Here is a 15,098-nt window from a genome sequence, read left to right on the forward strand (position 1 = left end):
TGTTATCTCTACCGGTGCTGTTGAGGACCTTGCACTAAATATTGCCGACAGGAGCCATCAGTAGGGTTGAGTACTGGTGTTATTGCTGAAAAGAAACACTAAAGATGTTCTAATCAGCTTGCTTTAACAATGAAAGGAATTTGCTGACGACCACTGTTTGAAGTCTATCTTTATCAAGAGAGCTGTCTTTTATTCCCTGTAACTTTTTCTTATCAATCTAGATGCGCCAGAGTGGGATCTACCTGCTGCTTTTGGCCGCAATGCTTGCTATCTCCGAGTAAGTACAAAATTGCTGCAATTTTCACAAAAAGGCCCAACCCTATAAGCAAAACAAGACACCCCATTGAATTGAGCGTTATAGTATTTTTGGTTGTGAATTGTTCACCTTAACGAGTGGAGCGCTGAGATCTTTTTAGATGGTCAGCGCTTAACTCTTTACTTATCGAGCCTATTCAAATGTTTCAATTTGAACGATGGCATCAGATATACCATTCTGAGCAATTCCAGTCGCTTCTGGACAAGTAGCGCCGTTGGGTGTGATGCAAAAGTACTTTACTTCGCGTTCAGAGTCGGTATTTTCGTCAGCCGTAAGATGGAGTATATTTAAGCTTCGCACGAGACCTGTGAGCACCGAGCGATCGCTCATGGCGCCCAAAGTTACGTCGTCTTCACGCACTGAGCCTGCTAACCACCGACGCTGTTGCTGTGATTTCAAGTCACCGAAACTTCACTTAGTAGACGCGAGCGACAGCTTTGTGCAAACAGAGGAGGTCGATTGATTTTATTTAGTTCGAACAGCAATGACCGCTCCCCTTTGCTCGGACTATTGAGCAGTGCCCTTCACTCCCTTTCGTTTCCATCGATGCCGAAGAAATTCTCTGCTTTCAGGGCTTCTTTGGAAGCACTGGGCATGTTCTGAACTTTTTCTTGCTACCAGAACTGTAGCGTAGAGTTATCTGCAAGATGGCAAGGTGTCCACCTTGGCTCTACACTGTCCAGTAGCCCAAACATTTGCGTGCGGAAAATTGTTTCATCTTTTTTGGCTGACCAGAATGTTTACCGTGAACAGTTGTTTAAACTGGAATGCTAATTATGTTTCCATAATAAAGCAAAAATGCGTATTTTATAATTTTATTCTATTTTCCAACCAAGTGTGTTTAATATTTTTGAGTTACATTGTGCAATTTAGGCAAAGAGGCTTCTTTCGTAAACAACATACATTATTTCTACTCGAAACACTACAACACGAGGTCAAAGCGGCAGAAAGGTTTTTTGAGACTTGACCTTTAGATAGAGCTTGGTTAAGCCATAAATAAATAAGTGACCAAAATGAAGACTCCTGCGACTGGGATTCGAACCCGCGGCTGCCCAGATACCTTCATTCTCTGGCCACTGCAAGAAAACACTAGGCTATCACCGCATATTTTAAAACATCCCATTCATTACACTGAAATTGTGTTATATTTAGATGAGCAATTTACAAAGGTTTTAGGAAATGCCACGGAAGACATCTCAAAAAGACACAGGAACAGACCACTGCACGGGTGGTAAGCCTGATCACATCACCAATAAGGAATGCCACTCCGGTTTAAAGTCGTCCGTTTCCTACACACGCTTCAGTTCGACAAACCTTTTGGTAGAAATCAAATTTCGCCGAAACAACTTATTCACCATTCCGATTTCTCATTCTAGTTTTCCATAAGGTGTGTAGTCTAGTCAGAAAAAAAACATATTAAGAGGTTCATCAACACAATGCACTGCGGGGAGGTATCGAATGTATGAGAAGTCAAATAAATTCGCCATTTCCAGGTCCGCATCAAGAAATCCCGAAACAAAATTGCGTCCTTAGAATTTTAGAGGCCCACGTACTGTGCGTTAAAAAACGCCAAGTGGTTGAAATTTCCGGAGCCCCTCACTACGGCGTCCGTAATAGCCTGAGCCGCTGTGGGACGTTAGGCCCCCATAAACCAAACCAAACAAAACCGATTGATGAACAATGTTATGTGAGTGTAGCGCAAAACGGGACAAGGGACAAAGAAAGGCGCACACAACACAGGCGCTAACTTCCGACTGACAGAAACCTAGGTGACCAAGACGAACATGATCCAAAAGGGGAAACCGGCGCATGCGTCCGGAAAAAATAATGAAAGTCAGGCTAATGAGGAACTACGCACATATACGAATAAACGATTGTCTAAGAAGGCCAGCTCTTTTTTGGACAGGGAGATTTACGGCTTGCTGACAGTTATCTTCGAAAGCCGCGATACGCGCTGCTTCAATAATTTGACGTGTTAACTGATCCCGGCGTCTGGCCACTATGGAGCAACTATGCAAAAATGGCACACAACCACACTCCTTACAGAGCAAAGCAAGGTTACGGCCAGTAAAAGTTCGCAAGTTGTTTTTGTGTTCACGAAACCTCTCATTCAAGCAACGACCAGATTGACCAACATACCGCTTGCCACAATAAGGTGGGATGTCATAAACAATGCCTTCTGTACATTTCACGAATTTTCCCCTGTTATTAATGGCGTACTGAAGCTTTTGGGGACGCGTATCGGTGGGCAAAGTATTTTTTTGGATAAAGTGCTTAGTTTTTCAGAGGCTGAAAAATCCACGCGAACATTCGCTTTCGTCCCAATTTTCTTCATATTGTGGGACAGGCAATGAAAGTAAGGAATGATGACAATTTTCTCTTTCTTTCTTTATGAAGGCACACACGGTAGTTCATGTTCCTGGCGCTTCTTCTTCTGTAGGCCTTCAGCGACAGAAACACAGATAGCAGCTGGGTAGTCTGCTTCTTACAACCTTGCGATTTATTCGTGAAAGCTCTGTCTGATGAAGTGGGGGATGACATTTATAGGGTATTTTTCAAGCATAAATTAACAATGCCTTGCTTTACGACCTCATAATGTGCAGATGTGTACAGGATTGTTATTGATGAAACATTATTGACTTGTTTCATGAAAATTATAGAGGCGGAAATTCAGAGATGACAAAAAATTGACCCTTTCTCTGAAGCTGTCTTCACAGGTAATGTTTCCGTATGCAACTTGTAGAAGAGAGACTTAGTGCGAGGTGAAACTAAAATTTTTCGCACCCGAATAAAGACATCATGTCCTGGCAATTCAAAGTAAATCGAGCGGTAAAAAGTAGGAGGGAAAAGTCTCGAAATGAAGTTTCCGCATAAGTGTTTTCTGGCGACACTGAAAATATGATCAGCGTTGAAAAACGGACTGTGTGAAGCCGCAATTAAAATAGACCTCATGCTTAGACCCACACAAGCAAGCACGGTAGTGAAGTTAGAGGACATAATCAGTTTGTCAAAATGACTGCTCTGACTGTCTGACTGCTCAGTTAAGCGAACAACTTCGTCCACGCTAGGCTTGCTTGCGCTGAAAACGCCAGATCATCTGCACCAGCTGATCTTTTGGTCTCGCTATAAGGAAACCTCGAATGGCACTCATACCTGACAATTTTGAACAAAAACATTTTTGAGCGGGAAACCATTTTTCAACGCAATTTTCTCATATAATGAAAGATTTCACCATAACAATCAATATGTCCGCAGTTGACCCGATGGCAATCTTGAACTTTTTCTGCAAACGCTTTTACTATCGTCAAAAGCTTCCCCCTTTGGTTTTTATGGCAGCCATAATTTCTCGATGCGATCGATGGAAACACCTAAAAATAAAGATTTTGCTACGTATCAGAAGAATAGATCATTGCCTTCAGTATTTCCAATAGAGCATCTTACAATAATCGAATATTCAAATCTTTTGTCGGTGAATGTTGTACATGACTCTGCATAATGCTGAAACAGAGCACCATAAATTAGAGTGCAAAGCGAAGTGGCGATAATTTACACCTCTCTTTCATAGACGAAAAGATGGTCATGGTTTGTGATAGAGAACCATTCACAACCTAGCGTGCGGAACAATTATTGCAAGGAAAACGTTTTCGCACGTAGACAACTGAACCAAGAATAGCACGCTGTAATAGCGAGAACAGGAAACTGTGGGATTTAGGTGAAAGACCTTCGCAAAGTTAGTGAAAATCGCAGTGGGAGGCCTCGCTGCTCAACTCGAAACCGGAGGATCAGCGGGTCACGAAGCGGGCCGAAGAAACCCCCGACCGTCATCGCAGGTCGGCCACCTTGTACCCTGCCTTGATGAGAAGCGCACCACGGGGAGGGGAACACACCCCAAAAATATATTACGTTTGGTATGAATTAGGTCTATGCTCTCGCATTTATTTTTGTAGGCCGGCTGCTCACCGTCTCCGAATTTGCTTGTTTTCCGGAAAGCGAATAAACGATTCCAGAGAAACAGACAAGAAGGGAACAAAATATTTATGTGACGTACACATATGAACGAAAACAATCAAGTGTAACTTGACTGTAAATATTAACTTCCCTTTCTCCTCTCTTACGAATGCTCTGTACGTAACAAATGCATTGAGTAATGCAAATCTTTACTTTTCCAGTAAGAATGCTCAGAAAACATGAATTAAATAAGACGCAATAAATGTTTCATAACAAAGGTATATCGCTGTGGATATATTTCATTTGTGTCCTTTCAGGGGCGGATTTAATCCAGAATTTCTGCCACGGCCTAGCATGCGATTTTGTCCAGCTGCAGTAAGCGAATTTTTTTAAAATTTTTTTGCAAATAACAGACACAAACACATTACTGTGTGTGACTAACAAAATCAATTGAAGTCGGAATATAAAAGCTGAGAAATATGATTCAAATAGAACAGGAAAACATAATATACAAACCGCAGCTGTGATGCCTTATAAGCCTGTGTAATTGGGAAACTCCAAAAGCCTCATTTGACCGAAAATACTGTAGCAGCTTTTTTAGCCACGCTGCCCTGCGCTTTACTGCGAAATCTACAGAGTCAGCCGTTAGACGTTAATTCTTTTGAGAAATTATTTATTTGACTTATTGATTTCCGAGCCGCCGCGGTGGCTTAGTGGTTATGGTAAGACTTTCTGACGGGATAGTTGGTACATATTGATTTTTGGTAGGATATGCGCTAAAAAGATTTTCACAGGGAAAAACACGGTAGAGACGTCAGGAAAATAGCGCAACTTTCAACTTAAATGACGACAAAAGAAGCCAGGCATATTTATAAATCCACCGATATACAGAAACGAGCCGCATCAAAGAGCGTGAACCTAACAACCAAACAAGAGAAGGACCAATGGTGCATATCTAATTGAGATTATAAAAACCCAAGAACATATCAACAGGTGCCGAGGCATGGTAAAAGAGCATTCACATGGGCTGACAATATTGCATAAAAACATGAGAATACAGAGCTTTATGAAAGCTGACAGTGAAAAGAAACAAGGGCATAACAACATGAAAAGATTCTGACAATGAAAATAAACAAGAAAGATTGGGATAAAAACCGTGTAAAGAGCGGCAAAAATGACATAAGCACATTTAAAATTCTAAAAGCAAACTAACATACAGAGCACCGAACGGGTTGAGAGACTAGATGTAACCATCCAAAAATGATAGTTCATTCTTATAAATGTTAGCAGAAGGCGTGCTAATTTACTTCTCTTTTCCTAGGCTAATGAAAAAAGCCTGAATTTGTTCTCTCTAGGTCTTTGCGTCAGCCTTAGATAGAAACTTAGCTTCATTAAACTTGGGGTAGCATTTTTGGCAATTGCTGCAGTGTAACAGAAGGTTACCTCCAAATTTTTTCTTTAGGGTAAGGTTGTGCTTGCTGGCGCGCTCATTGAAACATTTCCCGGTGTTCCCCACATACACTTTGCCGCACGTCAAGTAAATCTCATACACAACATTGGCAGTTCATTGTGTGTACGTGGTTCGATGCATGAAGCCTTTTTAACACGTTTCTTCCTCACCATTGGAAATAATTTCGCCAGTTTGCAGAGAGCCGAAAAAACCAGCTCAACACCGTGACGGCATCCAAGTTTCTTCAAATTGTGTGAAAGACCGTGCAGGTCAGGCATTACCTGCACAGGTTTATGTTCTCTCTCCCGTTTAGCATACTCCGGTTTTTTAATTTTTTGCAAAATGTTTTCAGACATGCCGGTGACGAGATGGGCTAGGTAACCTGCAGATAAAATTTGGTCGGTCTGGTACTGGAAGCTTTCACCTATATTGTGCGCGAATGAGTTTTCTAATGCAGATTTCATTCAAAGAGACACAATGCCACGCTTTACCATCTTGGAGTGGGCACTACCACAGGACAAAAGTGACTTCTTTGAGCACGGCTGATAAGCCTAAAACACATGAGCATCTGTAAAAATAAGTTGTAGGTCAAGAAACGGGAGTCGAACTTGATATGCACGTTCATGCGTGAATTTCAGACCCCTAGCTAAAGAACCAAAAGCAGTGAGAGTTTGGTTTACAAGTGTATCTGCGGCAGAATGTGTAGGTACATTAAGATGGATAAGATAGTCATCGACGTATCTAAAAATACGTGCTATCCATGCGCCCTGCAAGCTGGCTTCAAGGTGCCGGGAAAATTATGCCAAAAATATTTCGCATGGAACCGGTGCGACTGACGAACCCGTACGAATTCCCGCCTGTTGTAAGTTAAAATCTTCCCAGAAGCAAATAACAAATTGGCGAAATTATGTCCGATGGTGACCAAGAAGCGTGTTAAGAAGGCCTGTAATGTCCAGCACCAAACCGTGTACACACAATGCACAATGACGTGTGGCAAAGTGTATGTGGGGAAAACCGGGAAATGTTTCAATGAGCTCACCCGCAAGCACAACGTCACCTTGAAGAACAAATCTGGAGGAAAGCTTCCGTTACACTGCAGCAGTTGCCGAAACTGCTACCCCAAGTTTAATGAAACTATGTTTCTAGAGAAGGGTCAGGATAAGACCTAGAGCAAAGTAATTGAAGACTTTTTCATTGAGTTAAAGAAAGACAAGTGAGTTAGCACGCTTTCTATTCACCTTTCTTTGAATGAACTATCCTTTTTGAATAGTTACATCTAGTCTCTCAATCCGGTCGCTGCTCTGTATTTTAGTTTGTTTTTAATTGATTTTTATCTTTTTTGCCGCCCTTAACTGGGTTTTTATCCCCGTCTCTCATGTTTTTTTTAAATTTAAAAATGTTTTTCTGTTGTTATGCATATTTTCACGCTGTTATGCACTTGTTTCTTTTCGCTGTCATCTTTCATGCAGCCCTGTATTCTCATGTTGTTACGCACTGTTGTCAACCCATGTGAATGCTTTTTTACCCTTCCTCGGCACGTGTTGATATGTTTACCTTATTGGGTTTTTTATAATCTCACTTAGACATGCCCCATTGCTCTTTCTCTTGTTTGTTTGTTAGGTTCACGCTCTTTGATGGAGCTCGTCTCTGTGGATACATATGTGTGCCTGGCTTCTTAAGTCGTGATAAAAGTTGAAAGTTGCGCTTCTTTCCTGTCGTCTCTACCTCATTTTTTCCTGTGAATGTCTTTTTAGCGCAAAGCCTATCAAAAGTGGCTACTGCGCTCGGCGCGGGGGCGAATTTTGATGGAGTGGAAATTCTAGAGGCCAGTGTACTGTGCGATATCAGTCCACGTTAGAGAACCCCATGTGTTCGAAATTTCCGGAGCGCTTCACTACGGCGTCCCTTGTAACATGAGTCGCATTGAGACGGTAAGCCCTCTTAAAGTATAAACCATTAATTTCCTTTAAATACCCAAGGTAATATACATCGATTCAAGTGCATCAATTCCGTTGCCAGCTGACAAACTCGGCAGGTGGCGGCAGCCTACAAAGGTTGGCTGTTGGCAAAGTCCATAGTGTAAAATCTCTCTTCCTTCGTTGAGACAAGAGGAGGGAGAGGGAATATGCGAGAGGGAAGAGATAGGTGGGTGGAAGGCGATAAGAGGCCAGATCAGTATTCGCGGAATCCCCCAAGAATGCTTTGGATTAAAGGGTGCAAACATGCATTCGCTATTAAAAACTGTATTAACAGCCAGAGCGCCCCCCCCCCCCATCATTATCAGGTGCACTGTCTGGCAGCATGTGCCACCTTCACATGTAGATGGCACGGTACCAACCGACGCGTCACTACATTGACCCTTTTGACAAGCCAGAGATGGCTTTTCAGCGTCACTTATGTCCATCGAAAGCCGCCGTGCTCTGGATCTATCTTGAGTTCCCGAGTTAGATCGGAAGTTCAGGCTTGAGGCATTAGTGGGCATGGGTATGCTTCGCGCCATCGCGAACCTCTGAAAACTTCAGCTGCAAACCTCCGAGAGTATGCATGAAGAGAAACACAGCAAGGGCTTTTTTTGAGCTCATGCATTTTGGTTTTTTACTCCACAAAAATAGAAAAACCAGAAAGCGGAATCTCGCGGTTCATGCACTGCCTGCTTAAAACGACTAAATATGGTAAATTAGCGTCTGCACAAAGGTCTGATCCCACCAGCTACCTATGTTTGACGGTGTTGCAGAAGACAGCGCGCACTAAAGAAGCCTCATTCCATGAGACGCGAATTGTGGAATGAGTCCTCTGCAGATCCAGCTAGGTGAGGTCCCCATTACCGTTATCAGGCCCTACCCTAAAAGGCGAAGCTTAAATGGCTCTCCAATTTTTTGCTACAACCTGCTCTCTGGGAAGAGATGGACGTCGTGTGTTTTTTACTTATTTCTTAAAGCAAATCATTCGAAGCAGCACATTACGAAGTTATCGAGAAATATCTCATGAAAATCTCTACCCATTTGTTGAAGCCAATATTCCGCTTAATCCTGCACCAAATCCCCTCTCACCTATTACAGCATTACAATATGAGGACCATAAATCAGCACAAACATTCGGTATGAAAGCACAGTACGCACTTCGCATGAAAGGTTCTCATTCGTGTAAGAAAAACTAATTTTCCTTACGCAGGCCGTGTTTCAATGTGATTAGATAAACATTCTCTTGTATGTACAAAAGCCTTCCCGCATTTTTATTTTAACGCATTGCTCTGTTTACAACTTTCTAGTGTCACCCTGGACAGTGGAAATTGCCCTGCCGTCAAGGATGTATATGCCGGAGAAGGATAATGGAACGGAACCACCTTTTCTGCCTGCATAAGGACTCTTTCGTCCCAGGTTATATTGAATAGTTGGGAGCAGGCACACTACGTTACGTATGCTGAATATGCAGGGCCTGCATGCTTTCTATAAAAGGGAGCAAATAAAATAGGCTCGCTGGATATTGCGCTCTATTTTAATAGCAGACGCTTAAGATTCCGAATAGCTGCGTTGACGAAAACCTGATTGCACAGAAGGATCACAGGCGACTATAAAATTTTTCGACAGATGGGACATACTGTGTTATGGTAAGCACGTCTTCACATGATCTCTTCAAGAATTTGTCATGCATGACAATGAACGATTGACATAAAAAGTAAAGAAAAATATTCATAAAGAATAAAAAATTCATGTAATAATACCAGCATACGGATGTGTTCAGACAAGGATGGCAACCGAGGTTCCATCCGCATTTGTTTTTTCTATGAAAATTTTGTGTGATCGCTAAATATATTGACGCGAAGATGTTGGACCCGGTCTTCAAGAAACGGTGTAGTTTTCTCCAAGAAACATGCGTATATCACAACAGAACGCAAAACGTTACTTTTGCGATTTCGCAGTAAAGCAAGACCAGATCGCCACAGGAAAAGAAAAATTAGAACCTCAGCTTTTTTTACCGTCTATAAAAAAATCATGTTGCGACTCGAATGTTTACATTCCGCAGGAGAAAAATCGCACATACGGTGTACAAGGGGAGCTTTGAACGCCCCTTCCGTAAAACGCGAAAACGCGAATCTGTAAAACGCGAAAACGGGAAATTTCGGCTCGTGCGCATAAGGCTTGTTAACCAATTAATTAAAAAAATTGTTTCATTACAGCACATCATTGTGTAGCAAATATATTATTGTTTTCAATGATACGCAGAATACAGAATATATGTCGCTTAGTAAAAAAAAATTATCTTTGATTCGCAAAATTTGAATGAAAGAAAAAAGGAGAAAAATTCACGATTTCCGTTCTGTCCGTTACATAGCGTTCTGTGCGTTACATGTATTCAAAGTTACAAAACTCCTCACCCTAAACTTTTCAGCGAGCGAAAAAAATAGTCAATCATGTTCAGTGCGGTGCCAAGGTGGCCCATGAGCACAGCGGCTGTGCTCTGCCAAGGTGGTCCATGAGCACTGCTTGGTTTCCTCTCCCATTCCATATTCTTATGCTTTTGTGTTTTCAGATTTGTCTGGTGAGCCCTGCAGTGCACTTTGGTGCGAGGATTGTTCTACTGCTGTGGCTGCTGTTTAGAGCCGTTCCTGCTTTTTGGCCAGGGAGCCCTTAGTTAACAATATCGGTATATCATCCGTGTAAAATTCACGTCTTATACTTTGAATGTTTTTAAATTTTCTTGCGAGGCCGATCATGGTGGTAGTGAAGAGATTGGTTGAGATTACCCTTTTCCTTAGAGGTCCTCTGTTTCAGGAGGTGAAAAAGTTAGTGTTCCCAGCTCTCCGAGATTTAGCTATGCTGTTTTTTGGTGTAGGAATCTTCGTGCGGAATTTTTCAGGGGCGATAGAAAGAAAGGCGAACAGAGCGGTGCATACAGGCTCCACCGTTCGCATCTCCTTTCAGCATGTTCTTACCTCGGTTTTATCAAAAAGATGCTAAGTAGCCCATGACACATACCAGGACGATTCTAACGTCTTTTTCTTACTACTCAGGATGAAAAAAATTAGAACAGAGGAGCGCGTAGGCACCACGTTGTTCCTGTTTCTTTCCTCCATGATAGCACGTTTGCTCCCCACAGTTTGTGTTTGCTAGTCCTTCCAAGATTCGTCCGTGGCTCACATTGTCATAAGCCTCTTTGTTATCTATCGCTAGGACAACGCGTTCGCCTCCACTACCTTGCGATCTGAAGCTGTACCAGGAAAGCCCGAATCCCGAAAACCTGGACCCGAAGCTTCCCAAGCAGCACAAGTAATTGGCCCAATATCGTAATCGTATTGGCAAAGGTCGGCCTTACAAAGGACTAGGATGGGGCAATCCTGTTGCAATATTGGGCCGATGACCTGTGCTGCTTGGGTTCGCCCCGGCAAGAGATTGAGACTAGCCTAATACACCGAAAAGGAATTCATATTTATGAATGCTGCCTCATTTGCAAACGCCGCACTCTACGCAGGCAACGTTAAGAAAGCATTAACAGTGGTGACCGATCCCAGATAGCAATAACATCCGGCGTGTCGATATCTCGCAGATCAATCACGGAAGCAGGGTACGAAGTCATTGCTCTCGCTACCCAAGAGAGAAGAAACTCAAGGAACCGCTGCCAATCTTGACAGATTATACAGATTAGATGTATACTCTATAAAAAACGCAAAATATATATAGATTAATTGAAGTATTATTATCCCACTGAGCAGCACTACACACACACACACACACACACACACACACACACACACACACACACACACACACACACACACACACACACACACACACACACACACACACATATATATATATATATATATATATATATATATATATATATATATATATATAGGCTTATGAAGGGAGCCAGCAGTCACCGAAAGCATCGGGGCATAGGGGAATGTCTAATTGTTTTAATGTGTAGTTCTGATCAGTGGGATAATAATACTTCTACTAATCTATCGCTTAAAGAAAATTACTTATAAAGCAGCAGATTGGACAGCCGTCCCAGTAGCTCAGTTGGTAGAGCACCCGACGCGGTATTCAGAGGTCGTGGGTTGGGATCCCACCAGCGGCATGTTTGTTTTTTCTGCTGTTTTGTAAGTAATTGTTTAAGCGATAGATTAATCCAAGTATTATTATCCCACTGATCAGCACTACATATTTTAAAAAAATTAAACATTCCCCTTTGCACCTTGGTTTCGGTGACTGTTGGCCCTTCATAAGCTTATCAAACGGGCCCCTCATTTCCTTAACTTTGCCTGCTAATATATATATATATATATATATATATATATAGATATATATATATATATATATATCTTGTTATGTTTCTTCAATTCTTGGTGATTTTACATTACATTATATATATATATATATATATATATATATATATATATATATATATTAAGGAAGCTAACAGTCACCGAAATTAGGGTGCATAGGGGAATGTTTCTTTTTTTTAATATCTAATGCCAATCAACTATTTTTTTTTAAGAAAATTATTTATAAAGCAGCAGAAAAAACAACCATGCCGCCGGTGCTCTTACCAACTTGGTAAGTTGGTAAGAGCACCAGACGCGATATTCGGAGGTCGTGGGTTCGGATCCCACCGGCGGCATGGTTGTTTTTTCTGCTGCTTTATAATTTTCTTTAAAAAAAACTAATTGATTGGCATTAGATATTAAAAAAAAGAAACATTCCCCTATGGACCTTAATTTCGGTGACTGTTAGCTTCCTTAATATGTTTGTCAAACGAGCCCCTCACTTCATTTGCCTTGTCTGCTAATATATATATATATATATATATATATATATATATATATATATATATATATATATATATATATATATATATATATATATATATATATATATATATATATATATATATAGTGAATGCATGTTCTTCAAGGTGCTGGGGTTTCACCCTGCGAAGAAAACGAAACGAAACAGAAAAGAAGACATTTAGCGCTTCGACTACTTGCCTGCTACGGTGTAGCTACTTAGTGTATGTGCGAAGAAAGCCGACAGTCACCGAACGGAGAGCACTGATAAACAATCCTCTCCGTTGTTTCCCGTTAGTTGACGCTGTGGAGATGTTTACTACTTTTTAATCGGCCAGTGCCGTGCATTCGCGACCTACGACTTGCACGCCATTTACTCATTTCCCTTTCGTGTTTGAAAAAAAAGTTCGGCGTCAACGTGTTGTCATCAACCATCGCTTTCCGGTGAATGTCTGTGTAATCACTGTTGAGAAAAATAAGGGGGAGCGAATATGCCACTTCAGACATCATCATCATCAGCCTTACTACACCCACTGCAGGGCAAAGGCCTCTCCCATGTCTCTCCAATTAACCCTATCCTTTGCCAGCTCCATCCACCCTTTGCCTGCAAACTTCTTATTCTCATCCGCCCACCTAACCTTCTGCCGCCCCCTGCTACGCTTACTTTCTCTTGGAACCCACTCCGTTGCCCTTAAAGACCAGCGGTTATCTTGCCTTCGCACTATATGCCCTGCCCAAGCCCATTTCTTTCTCTTGATTTCGACCAGGATGTCATTAACCCGTGTTTGTTCCCTCACCCACTCTGCCCGCTTCCGATTTCTTAACGTTATACCTATCATTTTTCTTTCCATGGCTCGCTGCGTTGTCCTTAACTTAAGCTGAACTCTTTTCGTTAGCCTCCACGTTTCTGCCCCGTAGGTGAGTACCGGTAAGATTATGCTGTTGTACACTTTCCTCTTGAGGGAAATTGGTAAACTGCCACTCATGATCTGCGAGAATTTTCCATATGCGCTCCACCCTATTCTTATCCTTCTAGTTATCTCCCTCTCATGATCCGGATCAGCTGTCACTACCTGCCCTAAGTAGACGTATTCCGGCACAATTTCTAGGCTCTCGCTGCCAATTGTGAACTGTTGTTTCCTTGCTAGGCTGTTGAACATTACCTTGGTTTTCTGCATGTTAATTTTTAGACCCATCGATCTGGTCTGCCTGTCTAACTCGTTGATCATGATTTGCAGTTCACCTCCTGAGTGACTCAGCAAGGCAATGTCATCAGCAAATCGCAGATTATTTAGGTATTCTCCATTTATTCTTATTCCCAACTGTTCGCATTTCAGGCCTCGAAAAACCTCCTGCAAACATGCGGTGAACAGCATTGGCGAGATCGTGTCTCCATGCCTGACGCCCTTCCTTATTGGAATTTTATTGCTGACTTTATGGAGGACTATATTAGCTGTGCAGTTGCTACATATATTTTCCAGTATTTTGACTTAAGGCTCTTCTACCCCCTGATTACGCAATGCCTGTATGACTGCTGAGGTTTCCACTGAGTCGAATGCTTTCTCGTAATCAATGAAAGCTATATATAGAGGGTGGTTATATTCTGCGCATTTTTCTATCACCTGATTGATAGTGTGAATATGATCTATTGTGGAAAATCCTTTACGAAAGCCTGCCTGATCATTTGGTTGATTAAAGTCTAACGTTGCCTTGACTCTATTAGCGATTACCTTAGTAAATACTTTGTAGGCAACGGATAGTAAGCTGATCGGCCTGTAATTTTTCAAGTCCTTGGCGTCTCCCTTCTAATGAATTAAGATAATGTTTGCATTCTTCAAAGCTTCTGGTACAGTCGAGATCATAAGGCATTGCGTATACAGGGTGGCTAGTTTTTCTAGCACGATGTCCCCTCCATCCTTCAACAGATCTGCTGTTACCTGATCCTCCCAAGCTGCTTTTCCCCTTTTCATTGCTTCTAAGGCTTTCTTTACTTCATCTTTCGTTACTGGCGGGATGACGCATTGCTATGCACTGCTGTCTTTCTCATTAGCGCTCTGATTACATTGGCTACTGTACAGGTCTGTGTAGAACTCTTCGGCTACGTTAACTATCTTATCCATATTGCTAATGACATTGCCCTGCTTGTCTCTTAATGCATACATCTGGTTTTTACCTATGCCTAGTTTCCTCTTCACTGTTTTTAGGCTACCTCCGTTCTTTATAGCATGCTCGATTCTCTCCATATTAAACTTCCTTATGTCGGCTTCCTTGCGCCTATATATTAACTTTGATAGCTCCGTTAGCTCTATTCTATCGGTAGTGTTAGATGCCTTCGTGTTTTGGCGCTTCTTAATCAGATCTTTCGTCACCTGAGATAGCTTCCCGGTATCTTTTCGAACTGTCCTACCGCCTACTTCTATTGCGCACTCCGTAATTATTTATGTCAGGTTATCGTGCATTGAATGAACATCAAGATCATCTTCCTCAGTTAAAGCCGAATATCTGTTTTCCAGCGCTATCCTAAACCCCTGTGCTTTCCTTCTTACGGCTAACTCGTTAATGGTCTTCTTCTTCGCTAGCTTCTTCCGTTCCCT

At 41.9% G+C, this 15,098-nt stretch overlaps 1 long non-coding RNA gene across 1 annotated transcript; it reads left to right on the forward strand.

The window, feature by feature from the left end:
* The first annotated feature begins 200 nt into the window (after window positions 1-200).
* LOC144100268 (uncharacterized) lies at window positions 201-9,197 on the forward strand. Its single transcript, XR_013307579.1, has 3 exons — window positions 201-277; window positions 4,582-4,639; window positions 8,983-9,197. It is a non-coding gene; the product is annotated as an uncharacterized LOC144100268 (long non-coding RNA).
* The last annotated feature ends 5,901 nt before the right edge of the window (window positions 9,198-15,098 follow it).

The sequence above is a fragment of the Amblyomma americanum genome, chromosome 8 (genome assembly GCF_052857255.1).
Source record: "Amblyomma americanum isolate KBUSLIRL-KWMA chromosome 8, ASM5285725v1, whole genome shotgun sequence".
Classification (NCBI taxonomy): Eukaryota; Metazoa; Arthropoda; class Arachnida; order Ixodida; family Ixodidae; genus Amblyomma; species Amblyomma americanum.